General features: G+C 38.6%; 1 protein-coding gene across 1 annotated transcript in view; it reads right to left on the bottom strand.

Moving 5' to 3' along the window:
* LOC102214565 (zinc finger protein 229-like) overlaps nt 1–7,016 on the bottom strand; it is a 17,345-nt gene extending 10,329 nt beyond the window's left edge. Inside the window, exon 1 of the mRNA XM_005725555.1 lies at nt 6,953–7,016. The gene's annotated coding sequence lies outside the window, so the exon portion shown is untranslated. The remainder of the gene's footprint in view (nt 1–6,952) is intronic.
* Between the last annotated feature and the right edge of the window lie 7,805 nt (nt 7,017–14,821).

The following is a 14,821-nucleotide window of genomic DNA, read 5'->3' on the forward strand; positions in this document are numbered from 1 at the left end:
TTAGAGCTCTGGGTAGCTCCCCAACTGGGTCTAGACTGGGTCTAGAGAGTATTTTAAATTCAGGGAATTTAAAATAGAAAGTAGCTCGTCCACAGAAGGACTGGTAGCTCCCCTTACGATAAGGGTTCAGATCGCGCGAACAGGTGTGAAATGTGTGTATTTAGTTAGTTAGTTAGTTTGTTTGCTTGTTTTAATCAATTTTAAATCATGCTTTTTATTTGTTTTCTTTTCTAATGTCTCTGTAAAGATCTTTGAATCACCTTGTTGTTGAATTGTGCTATACAAATAAATTTGCCTTGCCTTGTTACATCTGGTAAAGCAGCAATACTGATCATTTTATTAAAGGTGAAAGAATTCAGACAGTAATGCTTCAGTGTTCGTTTGACTTTGGGACCTGAAGCAGACGGAGTTTTGGACACAGATTACTCCGCGAGGCTCCAACAATCCATCAAGCAGTGCAGCTTCGTAGCTTACCAAAGTCGTACTACAACATTTTTTGACAGATAAAATCAGTTCGAGGTCAGTAAACACAACTGGAATTCATACATAAGTAGGGATGGGTATCGTTTAGCTTTTATCCGATACCGGTGCCAAATCGGTACTTTTGAAACGGTGCCGGTGCTCAAACCAGTGCTTAAAGAATGGAGAACACATTTTTGGTCCAAAAACCTCTCATGTTCAGCTGGTTTTTGTAAAAAGATAACAATGTTAGCCTTTTCTGCAGCTATGGGGCATATATGGTATCACTCTTGGCTGGAAGCAGTGCTTAGACAATGGAAAAAACACAAACTTTATCCAAAAACCTCTCATGTTTAGCCGTTTCCCTCTTTTTCTTTGGTCATTTTAGCCTTTTTGGCCAGGGTGAAGGCAGTATCTGCCATCAAACAAGAAGACAGCCGCATGTAGCTATGATGATGTTTGCTAGTTCACCTTACATGTATTAATGTAATAACGTGGTTAGCCTACTCAACGTAAATTACACACGAACAACATTAAGCTACTCACGCAGAGAAGCTGCTGCTGCTGCCATCATCATCCGTCATCATTTCTGCTACACTGGCAGGGCTAGGGGCCAGGACTGTACTCTTCGTGTTTTTGGGGATGTTGCTAACTCCGGGTCCGATAACAGGCACCACACCCGCAGTAGATGCGCTCGGTGTGAGGTCTCCCAGCAAGCTATCAAATACAGCGCATTTCTTGGCTTTTAAAAAAAACTGTGTTGCCAGCTGTTTAAACAGATTATTGGTGTTACCTCCTTTGACAGTATCACAGTATCAGCTTAAAGCACTTGTTGCTGCTGAGTTTGCATATTTTGCTGTGAAGTACAGCCAGACTTTTGACCGCTTCGCCTTGGGCATTTTTAATCTGTAGCTCTGCTCTAAAAGAACGTACGTACCTGGACCCGCCTACTATCCTCAGAAACGTAAAATGATTGGCTAGAAGTGTATCACAGCTCAGGAAAAAAAAGCACCGAAATAAAGCACCGAAATGTACGCTGCTTTTCGGTCTGGTTACTACCGTTTATGTCAGAACCGTTGTCACGATACCGGTACCCATCCCTATACATAAGGCACACAGGATTATAAGATGCACTGTCAATGTTGAGAAAATTAAAAGGATTTATAGTGCGCCTTATAGCCCAAAAAATGCAGTAGACCCAAAACAGTCTTAACTTTTTTCCTTTTTTTCTTTAAAGTATTCATTTCTGTTCAATTCTGTACACATTAATCTGGTCATGATGAGATGTCTTGCAGAAAATGGGCTCTTGCAAATAAGCAAAAAAACTCCACATGGAGACAAATCCAGCGATGTGTCTTCCTGGAGATTGACCAGTTTGCAAGGCCAAGTGAATGAGTTATAGCAGATCTTTAATATACACTTGAGTATTACAGGCTTTGATTTTATTGCAATTTTCCACTTACAAAAAAGTTGTACATTTAGTGCTTTGCACTGCACCAGACCAGCAGGATTTCTTCCTGCAGAAAACCCCTAGGCCAGGGGTCAGCAACCTTTAACACCGAAAGAGCCATTTGGACCCGGTTTCCACGCAAAAGAAAACACTGGGAGCCGCAAATACTTTTTGACATCTAAAATAACACTGTATATATTGTTTTCTACCTTTAAGCTTTGTGTGAACAACTAAGGTGTGTTGCTTAAATCCATGAAGTGCTACAGAGAAAATTACATTTTATTTATGTAATTAACACATTTTGAACTCTTAAAGAAATATAACAAAAGGAAAGACACCCAGCAGAACTAAAATGATCCATGTAGCAAACAAAAACTGTTGTGAGCCGCCACCCTTATATCTCCTTTGGGCTTTTGAAGCCTGACTTTTAAAAAATAATTGGAAAAAAAGCACTATGCTGCTACAAAATGAAAAATAGATATTTGCAAAATTCTGCCTAAATATGTATTTTACCTGCTTAATGTGTGTGGCGGGGTGTGGTCTGCAACGCCGCTGCATTGGAGGCGGACGCACCAGAGCAGCACCCGAAATCACGCCTCGCCGCCTTTACGTCTATGCTATCTCTGCTGTTGTGTTGGTGTGTGTCAAGCTGTAAGCTGAAAAGCTACAGCCGGCTGTATGCGTACAGCAACCGTGTGTGAAAAGTGGTCAATAAAGAGATGCTATAAAGCATGTTCATGCAAACATTGTTGGGTCTGCCGTGATATGTTTACAATGGGACTTCTGCTCCTGAACCTCTGCGCACAGCGTCTGCAAATTGGGGTTGTACGAAGTCACTTTCATCTTTACGCAGGACTGTAAGCTGTCATCTGTGAGGCATGAGCGGTGTTTGTTTTTAAACATAGTTCACGGTGGAGAACAGCTGCTGATATAATGTGGATCCGAAGATCCATAATTGGGTTGAAAGTCTCGATAAATGCACGGCGTTTCGGCGGGTATACCGGCTTATTTTGAGCGATGAAAAAAATAATAGAATATAATTTTATTTTTAGATTTCAATATAACAATAATCTTCCAATTTAGAACTACAAGTTTAAAAAGAACTAACATAAATAAAATACACTTCAGCTGAATACTTCTAATTTATTTTCAAAAACCACGCGGAGCCGCACTATAAGGACTAAAGAGACGCATGCGGCTCCGGAGCCGCAGGTTGCCGACCCCTGCCCTAGGCAGACACTAAACACCTAACCTGACAGAAATAATTCAGATTAACTCTTTCTGGCATTAAAATGATTAGAAAACCACAATTATTATAGAGCAAGTCAAAAGAACAGACTCTTAATGTTTTTTTTTTTAAAAACTAAATAAAACACACTTGACAATAAAAACTGTAGATTTAAAATTAAAATAGACATTCTGTATTCAGAATTCATAAAACTAACAAGTTTACAAAAAATTAATTACAAGGAAACAAAAGGAAAAGAAAATTGTGCAAGCATAAATCTGCCCAGCATACCTGTTACACAATAAATGTGTCTTTTGCAGTTGAAAGACTGTAAAACTTTCTTTCAGTCCCGTGTGACTCCCTGACTCTTCCCACTTCCAAGAAAGGCCACTCGCACAGCACGAAAACTTGAAAAAAAGCCACCTAATCAAGCATCCACATTCACAGCAATAAGGCAAAAATGTTCACTCACCAGTTAAAGTGTAATTTTCACTAAGGATAAACTAAACTGCAAACTGAGGTTTTGTCTACCTACAGACCAAGCAGCCTAATTGTTGAAGGAGGAGGTGCAATTGTTGAAGGAAGGGGAAAGGAGAGGTTGGTGTTGAGTTTGAAGAAGTTGCTGTCATCTTTTTATCCAATAAACAGGCAGCAATTCTTTGAATGGACCAATCACAGGGCCCCACCTGTTTCAGTATGACACCCACACCTGCAGGATTCAAGTAAGGTGTAGTGAAGAGGTTTAGTCGCCCAGTCCCCTCAGGGTGATTATTTTTTTCCAACTGTTTGGATTTTTAAGACTTAAATTTCGGGGTGTGGTCAGTTTGATAGACAGGTGTGTCTCCACAGGCAGCTGCAGCTGGTTGCTGTTTGAAAGGCAAGTCTCACCTCAGCCTCTTCAAAGTTGCTGCTTAGTAACTGCTTGAGGTCCCACATGAGCTCCAGGGCCCCTGAGGGGTACCCGGGAATACCCAGAAATGGGCACACCCAACAGTAGACCGAGAACCTGTTTGAGAGATTATACCCGTGGGAAGTGTGGCATCTAAAAATATAGTGGTGGATATAGTGGTGGTGCTGCCATGACCCAGCTGATAATTTTTGTTCTCAAACTGTTCTCCCATTAGGAGCTCAGTCTGAGTGGAGTTTTTTTTTCTGCTCCTCTCACCTCATGTTATGTATTTTCGTTGTTCTTTTTTCCTATCAGCCTATCTCTCTGACATGTCTCCCCAATGTAATGTTTGTGTAAAGTATGTTTGGTCAGAGGGTTCCTTTGTAAGTGCGCATGGGCCATTCAGCGTGCTGCCTGCTGTAACCTATAATTTCCTTCGAGATTAATAAAGTATTCTGATTCTGATGATTCTGATAACAGATGAGCAAAGATGATATGTGGACAGATCAATCGAAACTTTTTCTGTGCAGGAAAAATTCATACAAAGGTCTCCTATAGGGTAGAGTTATTTGATTTAACCAGCTGTAAAAGCTGAATATACAAAGGGCATTTCCTTTACACTGAAAATGTTTGAAACCAAAGAATATCTGAACAACTTAAACTTTTGTGGATGTTTGCTTTTTCAATTTAATGTTTAAATTGTAAGGAATTTAATTGTATTTAGTTTAATTACTACAAATAATACACTGGATTACAGCATTTCAAGCATTTTTGTACATTTTGACATTTTAAAGTCATGCTAGCATTATGCTGCCTGTTTTTTTTGTGTTTTGTTTGTTTGTTTTTCTATTTTAATAATTAAATGACTCATACAGAGACCAATAAGTAGAAACATATGCATTGTGTTCACAGGTTATGTGAACACAACTTCCTGCAGGTAAGTTAATAAATTCATTGACTCTAATATTGGTCTGAGCCTCAAGGTAAACATCAAACACTACATGCATATCACATGAACAGGCTTGTGCTCAGTATCTTGTTAAGCCCTCTCTTCTTTCTTTGAAGACAAAGTAAAACTGCGTATGTATGACTGTTAGGATGCTTGACACGCAGTGCCAACAGTGACTAAATAATCTCCTCAGCCATTTAGCAATGATTTACAACTTGTGGCCGCACTCCACAGCTCCATCTTAAACCCGTCACTCATCCCACTTTCTCATGTCACGTAAACCATTTTTGCTATAAATTCTCCGCTCTTACTCAATTGCACTCATTCACTTTCAAAAGTGAACACAATGTGCTCAGGTTCATGCCAAACTTTAACAGTATGCTGGAATAAGTTGAGCAGTTAGCAGTGTGAATAACAATTTCAGTAACTACAATAAGTCGTTTGAGCCTCCCTGCTGGATTTAGTTTTTTACATATTTGATGATCTTGGGATGTGGTCCTGCCAGCTGTTCAGGCACCCTTTCTTTGAAATCCAGTAACATTAAGAGCCACTTGGGGGTAGTTCTTAAGTTGAGGGGGGCTGGGATTATAAAGCTGCATCATAAAAATAATGCATTAAAAGTACTGTCCTGGAAATGTTTCAATATTTTGCACTGTAGCTTTTAGATATGGCAATGTTTGAACAGCTGCACTTCACAGGCATTTTGTACTGAACAACTGTTTTCCACAATAGAGGGAAAAATATTACACACCTACTTAAAGGTTATTTGCATAACAACAACAACACTTCAGTAGGTCACATGTAGCAGGGGAAAGTATCACAGTGGTTTCACCCAAAACCTTCGGTGGTAATGACCCACGCCTTTTTCACAGAGATGATGATGCATGATGATAGTGGGTCACTGACCACCCCCTAAGTGACAACACCCACTAGGTTTTAAATACCTGGGAATCTCCAGCTTTTTGTTTGAGAACTAAAGAAACGTTTGGGATAAGAGTTGAAATGTCTTTTAAAAGGTTAAAGGTGTTTTGCCTTCTGTAACACGCACGTTAGTCTACCACGTTACACCTTCTTTTCAAGCTCTTAAGACCTACCAAAAACACAGATGCTATTCTGAGAACTGTGGTTACACAAATAACCAAAAGTCACTGGCAGTTAACAATTAGCCCCCTTATCCCAGTAAGGATCTAACTGTTCCTTTCTTAAACAGCAGGGATAGTCTCTTCTGCAGTAGATTACACTAGCAGCTTTGTGCTGTGAAATACCTTTGTGCACACACCCTGTTGTCACTCTGTCAGTCACCAGTGTCTTGTGTAATTTCACAACTTGCCAAAGGCTTTTGGTTTAACAAGAGGTAATTTGATGTGCCTCAGTGGGGAAAGTGCAGGTGTAATGACTTCATTATGCCTGAAATGTATTTTTCTGTTCTCTCTCTCTTTCTTTCTCACAAGTCTTGATACAACACAGTTATAAGTGGTGGCTGTGCTTGGACAAGTCAAAAGGGCTGTTCCTTTTCTTGTACTGCAACAGTTCTTAATATTTACAGCTTCTTGCCTGCCTGTTTCTCCTTTCAGTTATGTTTGCCAAAGCCTGTTTGACAGGCTTATCTGTACAGTCTTCTCAGTCCCCCCATCGCACATAACATTCCTTTTTTTAGTGTGAAAGTCTCAGGGGAAACACAGTCTGCCCAGCAGCCCAAAAAGTTGTGAAACTTGCATTTGTAGATACTAAAATAGATGTGTTTTAGCTCTCATATGCACGGACCTATTTTGCAGACAGAGGTTAATTTAAGCATAGATTATTTTAGATTGTAGCTGAAGCACATGGAACAAGAACTGAAACCTATAACATGATCAAATATTGTATAGAGCTGCAGACTATATGATCATTTCACCATGTAAATCCAAAAATAAAACATGCAGAAACAAAGGGGGGGAAAAGAGAATCTATTTTTCTCAAAAAATCTTTTTCACTTACTGCAAAGTGTCAGTCACAGATGCTCCAGATGCACGTCTTCATACTCTTCATAGCTTCTTTCTTACAGACTCTCTGACAAGCTATGGAGTTATAGTCCAGCCTCCTCAGACAAACACAGACACACACACACCCCTGACACATGCTCTTGGCTCCTCACCCTTACACTTCAAATGGTGTTTAAGTCAAAAGCCACTATAGAAGAGTTTATATCAGGAATATCAAACTCATTTGACAGCTCACTTTGATCTTGAATGGACCAGTGAATGACATTTCCTAAACATTTAGCCCCTGAGATTTCTTAATATAAGAAAAAGAAGTGCATGTTAAACACTGTCTTAGTTACATGATGAATGTGTGAAATTACAGAGAATGTTCTGGTAGCTCATTGCTCGCACTGTCCTGTATTTATAAAACATAACGTTTTTCTTAATTCACAGATTTAAAAAAAAACATAGCAATAGTAGTAGTAGTGGTGACGGGGAGTGAAAAACTTTTCTGTCATTTAGTTGTTTATCTATTACTTAACTAATTTGTTGTAGTAGGATAGCATGAATGGGAATTGAGGGAGGGCTTTATCAGTAGGAAAACCTGTACACATTATAAAAACACAGCTTAAAGTTCAACATCTGTGCATTTCTTGGCATTTTCCAAAGCTTTCAAGTGGGCCGGATTGGAGTCTTTGCCGGGCTGATTCTGGCCCACAGGCTTTATGTTTGATCTGGTATTATATGATTAATAATTAATTCCATTTAAAAGTGCCAGTCCAGCTGAACACAGGTGAACACATCATACGTTTTGAATCAAGTAATTAGTGCACTTAACAGTTAAATACTGCTGACCCACCCAAAACAAATGAGATAAACTAAATATTAATATTTTATTAATGCATTTATTTATCAATAAACACCAGTTAAATGTTGTTTCTGACTCCCTATGAAGGAAGGATATGTAACCACACTCTGGACAGGAGGGTAGACTACAGTAGCTTCTGGGTCCGAGAACAACAAGCTAATGAGGCTACAAAAAGCATTCTGAGAGCAACTTAAGATTTACAGTTTAAAAACACTTCTGATCTCCATGTCACTTTTCATAATTTTATTTTAAAGAGCCCTCAGTTAAGTCTTTCATTAGATTGACAAGGCAATACAAGATATAATAATTTTCTATGAAGCTTTGGTTTACTAAAATCTCTCCTATAAGACAACCTCACCTTTTAAATATTGACATATAGAGCTTTATTATCATTGAGGATCAAAGCATTATTTATTGTATATTATTCACAGAAATCATTAATAACAAAGACACGCTGCCTTACTTTGTAGCCTGTCCTCTTGCTCATGTAGTGACCCGGTGACTCTGCTGCCCTGCAGCTTTTTTCTGCACAATGCCAGGAGGAAGCAGTGGGCTGAGGCTGACTCTTTTCTCTCCTTTTATAAATCGGGCTTTATGAGCTTACATAGTGCCATTTGTGCATGAGGCCTGTCCCTGCTCCAAAACAATTCAAAGAGTTTGTTGGTCTGCCTCTTTTTGACAAAGCCACTCTTTCAGCCTGCGTCTGAGTGCAGGAAGTCTTATTCTCTTAATTCAGTTCACTGCAGAAAACCTTAACTGGCACAAAGAGGCCAAACAAGAAGGTTTGAAAATAATATTTTCATCAGCTTTCTGGCATTAACAACCCACATCGGAGTAAATCAGTTTCATTCTTTTTCCTGTCTCTTTTTATCCAATAAAATAAAACATTTTAGTGCAGGTTTCATCTTTTGTGTTTTATAACATGAAATCAAAACAAGCCTGTGTGAGTGTACTTGATCACATCACTAGCACCCACGTCCAGCACGAGGAAACATTATCTTTCAGCTGTGTGTTATATTTCTGTCCAGCTGAACACCGTATCTCCAATATTTGCTCTGTTTTCGGTCTTTACCCCCACATGGAGGATATCTGGCTGTTTAGCAGGTAAATGCTCCAGTATGTTCTTTATGTCCATACTTGGTCTGTATGTAACCTAGGTAGGTAGTATACGCTTTCTTTCTTTCTTTGTTTTTGTAGAAAGTCAATGTTTTAAAAGTGTCATGGTGTAAGTGTAAGTTGTTATTAAATGCAGATAAATCAAAAATCATGTTATTTTTTAGAATGGCAATATACTCTTATACTCTAAGTAAATTTAAGTAATGCATAAGTAATTTTAGTAATTTTAAGAATCAGATAACTTCAGGTATTTTGCAGAAAAGGAGACACAAATTATTCTGTAAGTAATTTTAAGTACTGCATAATTTCTTGGTAATTTTACAGAAAAAACAAACAATATTTCTTCATCTCACACTGTAGGTACACTGTACTTTTCAGCGTGTGGACCATATTACAGAGTAGTTTAACCTTACCTAACTTCCTGGTATTTTACAGGAAAGTGCTTTCTGTACACTCCTTTTGACAGTTGTTTGAACAGTCATTGTGACAGAAAAAAAAAGTTAGACGTTAGACTTGGATCCATTATTATAAGGACACAATGGCCTGCAGATTTTAATGGTATTTATCTTTTTCTTATAAGTTATTATAATTATCTTGATAAAATAAAAGGACAGTTGAATAAAAGAACATCCTTCATGTACATGAACATAGTGACTATTAAATAAAGATGTAAAAACATAAAGGTGTAAAGACAAAATATTCAAATATAAACCCTGAATCCTGAAAGTACAGCATATTTACAATGTACGTTATTCTAGTGTGCCTTTAAGCATTTGTATATAAAATATAATTACACTGTAATTTAAAATAAAATACCTTGAAAGTCCAATTAAATACAGGAGAATTACACCCTTATTTACATGCTGTATTATAAAGCATTACCCTGACCCGAACCCAAAAACGTTAGATAGTGCATGCAGTTGATCTTTTTGTCTTATTACTGGCTGAGAGGATCATGAACACCTGTTAAGTAGATATCCTTGTACATCTGTAGAGTTTCCCATTAGATGTATTTTTTTGTTTTTAAATAAAAATCTCTCCTTAAGCTCATTCTGATCTCTGCACATACATATGCGAAAACCATCATCGCTATGGCCTTGGGTCAGTATTTTACCATCGTTTGTCCCAAGAGTCAGAAGAGAATATGGGCAACAATTAAATATGGTGCCTATGTTTCCCCAACATGAGGATCTGAAACTGTTAGAGTTGGTACTGTGTGAGAGTCAGAAAATATTACTCCTGATCAGTGTGGCTGCTCTTGGAGTTGCACTTTACCTCATTAGTAACAATATTGTTGTCGTTGATGTTATTTTTGCATATGATTTAAACATAGTGTTCCCTCTATCCAACCACAGACTTGGCTTGGAGGAAGAAATAAATATCCTGTATATCCAGTTCACTTTGTAGAAGTACAGAGCTCATCGCAGCTCCTGAAACAACCAGCAGGCGTCTCTCTTTCTCTCTTTCTTTCATGTATAAATGCAACACAGACTCTTTCACATAGGGAAAAATGTGTTCAAAGTTCAGCAAAGTGTTGGCTTTAGTTTAAATTATTAAACATTGCAAACGTTTGTTATTGTTCGTCTTTCTTTAAGGAGTTATTCAATAATTTTCCATGTGCAAACAATGTGTGATGTGCACATGTGAAAGAAAGGTATATTGATCACTTAAAATTCATACAGTGAATATATATTACAAGCCAGCCTGTGATGTTAAATATAATATTCAAACTTTTGGTTAAATTCTCCTATTTTATAATTCATACGTCACACTGGGAACACCCCTTCTTGCCTCCATGTGGCTCTCCACCCTCTCCTCATCCCTCTATCCTTCACCATACAGAGCTCCAGACCTCCTCTGGGAACATCCGAGACATATCAGTACACTACAGACTCTGCAGACGTTTAGTCACCTCTCAACAGCTCAACAGCTGCTGGTACTCTGGTATTTAATCAGATGTGCTTCTGAGTTGTCAGTAGATTTGAATAGAGGGATTTAAAGCCGCTAACTGGTGACGTTTTGGAGCATGAGGGTGAGCCAAGTGTTGCAGTTGTCCACTTTACTGGTAGGACTTCACCATGTCTGGTGTTCACCTGCACTAGGTCAGGTCCCTGTGTCTCAGGTGAAGATGCTCTCGCTGGGTCTGGCTCACCTGCTGGAAGAGGTGACTGAGAACGTGGAGCGACTGGAGCAGCACGGGGAAATGATGGGAAGAGAGATGGACGGGGCAACAAAGCGTTTGGAGAGCCTTCGTAAGAAAAATATACAAGTGGGACGGACTCACAAACAGGTGAGTGAGAGCTCTGCAAATTACTTTTCACAGCAAATCAGACAACCTAGTGTGCAATCTTTGCCCCAAAATCTCCAGCATATGCTTCAGATTATATATTTTGGATGTTTTTTAAAGCTACAACTAACAATTTTGAAGAAAACAGTTCATTTTGGAGTCTAAAATTTTGGAGTCTACACTAGTGTGTTAGTGTAGTGTTATTTGATTAAAAATAACACTACTCTAACACACTAGCTACTAATTTATTGTCATTTAAATCCAGTAATGGATTAATTACCTAATAACTGATTGTTATATTATTATTATATTATATATTTGTGCTGTCCTTTGTAAGATGGGTAAAATATAACATTGAATATGGCAGCTTTGTTAAGCTGAAAGTATTGATAAAATTACAGGTAACCATCTTCTACTTTTTATTAATCAAAATCAACTAAAATGCCATAAAATATTAGATTTTAAGCCCATAGCTCTGCATCTTCCTTGGTGGTTTGGCTGATTTAAATGTGTTTCTCTCCAGGTGAGGAAGGTCCTGCAGACATCGTCTGCCAGGAGGGACAGACAATGGAGGACAGTCAGAGACCTGCAGAAGGAGTCGGAGGATCTGGAGACTGAACAGGCAGCCATGCAACGCCGCATGAACCGGATCCTCCAGAGTATGAGGAGCCTGACTGAGGCAAGGTCAGGGGGTGGGGCTTGCACTGGCATCAGCTCCATGAAGGTGAGCAAAAACTAGGAAGTTAACCAATAAATTATCAGGAATCATGAAGAGACCAAGTCATCAGTCACACTCACGTTTGCTGCAAAAAATGTTTTGCAAAGTATATTGATGACTCGCATATGAGGGGGTGGTAAATAAATTAGCACATTACTTCAGCAACTGGAGCTGGAAATGGCCACTACCAAGCGATCTCTTTATATGTGGGCAGGTTTCAGCCAACATTACCTTACCAACATTAACAGAGCTACTGAGGCAAGGAAGTCAATTGTGAGGGTGTTAAAAACATGACAAACTTTCCAAATGCTGCATAAATATCAACAGCTGCTGTACCATTAGCACTGGAGCTGTCCTGGATCAGGAGCATGCTGATTGAACCTTACAAAGAAGAAAGCTTCAGCAGTTGCTTCGATGGATTTATCAATGAAGTTCAGAGATCTTCTTCTTACACTTTAACATTGTTGCTGTGTTGCAGGTTCTCGTTGATAAACAGGCCCGACGACTTGCCAACCTGACCTCTGAGGTCTCTGCATGGGAGAGAATGATTGACAGACGCCAGCAGTACATCGAACATCTGGAGAAACAGCTGTCTTCAGGTTTAATGCTAACATTTTATACTTTTTTCATATCATGTTTTTGATTCTGTCTTTTCTACCTTTATAACTAAATATTTTACCTGTCTTGTGTATGTCACAAGGGAGGGCAAAGTCAGGCCTGCTGGTTGACCCAGTATGAAACTTCTCATTAGTTTCTTTTTTTAAAACACAGTTTTTACCCATTATCTAATTTGCCAAAAATTACATTAAATATCTCTAAATATACTTGATAAATAGCCTCAAAATCTTGTACAGACTTTTGATCACCAAACTATTGAATATTTCCACAACCACTGCATCGATTGCTGAATAATGTGACACAGATGAGCATGTTTTTTTTTAACTTTTGGCTGCAGATGTACTTTATGATTGGTGCTTACTGGATAATTTGAGCTCAGCAGTGTAGCATGGCTGACTATCTTGTCTGTCACTCTAAATGTGTCTCTGTATTTTCTTTTCTCTGGTAATTACTTGGGTTTGCTTTCTACCTGCTCTTGTCCTCTCTGTCTAGTGCAAATAACTGTGAAAGCCCTGCACTGGCTGTGCTGTGTTGTTCATTAAAAATGCTCAGGAGTTTGTCTTCCTCTCCGGTGTGTCTTTGTGTGTTTGTTTTAGATGCCTAAAAGCCTCCCAGCAGCGCAGAGGGTAGAGGTTCACCCAGCCTGTGACCGATGAGCACAGCTGCATCAACACTGTGACTCTGACCAACTTACAGGCTGAGACTGATGCTGCAAAACTGACAAGGCAAACAGCTCTGACAGTCAGCCATGTGAGATGTCAGTGCCTTTTTAAACGTGTGTGCCATCTGCATCTCACAAGGATGGTTTTTTTTTACAGCATAAAGCAAATATTTTTACCCAAAACATAATAAAACATCTCAATTTCAATAAACCTAATGCAAAAAGCTGTTTGGATTCCTCATCTAGTATTTATAAATCAAAATCATCTCACCACTCCTCAGATTTATATGGTGGCCTCTTAGATAGGCCGGACTCTCAAGCTGGGCACCAGTGAGGAAACTAGCTAACTATAGTTCATGTAATTAAAACAATAACACCGTGTCTGTTTTGTGAAACTTCTTTTACTTTACGGGAGTTTATTGTGTTATTCAGAGTGCTTTAAGGCAGGGCTTTTACTTCTAATAGAGCATTTTTCTATGTTATTTAGAGTTCGTCTGTGTCAAATATGTTGTGGAAGTGTTCTGTCCTCAGTAAGAGCTGCCTGTTTCTAAAGGTTTGAAAACACTACTTGACTTGTTCCTGAGTCATCACGTTGTGGCTCTGGCTTTCACATTGTTGTGGTGATGATGAAACGACTCACGAAGATAGTTTGTCACACTCACTGAAATAAACACGAGCGTAGTGAGACAGTTGTTCAGCACACCCACCGATAAAACAAATCATCCAGTTGAGTCACACTGAAATTTTTAAAAACTGAAAAGGCAAAGTTAGACTTGGTCATGCTTTTAGACATTATTTAACTAACAAGTTACACGAAAGAACACAGAAATTAAACGACTGTGCTAGAATATTGAACTAAGACTATATTCTGAGATCCAGCAACTATCGCACAGCTCCTTTACGAGTAACAGAGAAAACAGTGTTTGTCATTTTGATGTCACTGGCCAGAAATTTGTTAGTAATTGTTCGTGTTTTGACCTTGATCCTACATTACAGATGATCTGGATGTTGGTTTTATGTGTTTGCGTTGTGGCTTGGTCATTCTTGAAAATGAGATTTTTGATCTCAGTCACGTAATGGACATACTGTATACTGTCTGGCTTAAAGAAGAAGAAGAAGAAGAAGAAGAAAAAAAAGAAAAAGAAGAAGCCTCCAGCTGGATTTAACTAAGCAAACAGGTAAACCAAGAAAACAGTTGAGATTACTGAAGCTGCTGAAACTAGGTTAAGAACTGTCCGAAGCATTATTAAAACCTGTGATAGTGGTCAACCATCAAACTGCAGTTTGCTCTACATATTTGAGTTGTTTGCCATGCTTGGTAAGGCATTTTTTTCAAAGATTGTTTCAATTATTATTTTGAGCTTTTACTTCTGTGGCTCTTTGGAGTTGAGACAAAGCTGTGTGAAAGGCATTAGCCATGTTGCTCGCTGATAGCATAATATTCTGTTTTAGCTAGCTGAAAGGTATTGTTTGCGGGCAAATACCACAGCCTTGAAAAAAAGCTTGCATGTAAATTTTCAGTCAAACCTTTGGTCAAATACACCTAAAACAATGTCTAAAATGTGAAATGTTGGTATAATGGTGCTACTTGAAGCCTGAAAACGATCGCCCATAAAA

This window comes from Pundamilia nyererei, unplaced genomic scaffold (assembly GCF_000239375.1).
Source record: "Pundamilia nyererei isolate P.nyererei 1_Seehausen unplaced genomic scaffold, PunNye1.0 scaffold00016, whole genome shotgun sequence".
In the NCBI taxonomy this organism is placed as follows: Eukaryota; Metazoa; Chordata; class Actinopteri; order Cichliformes; family Cichlidae; genus Pundamilia; species Pundamilia nyererei.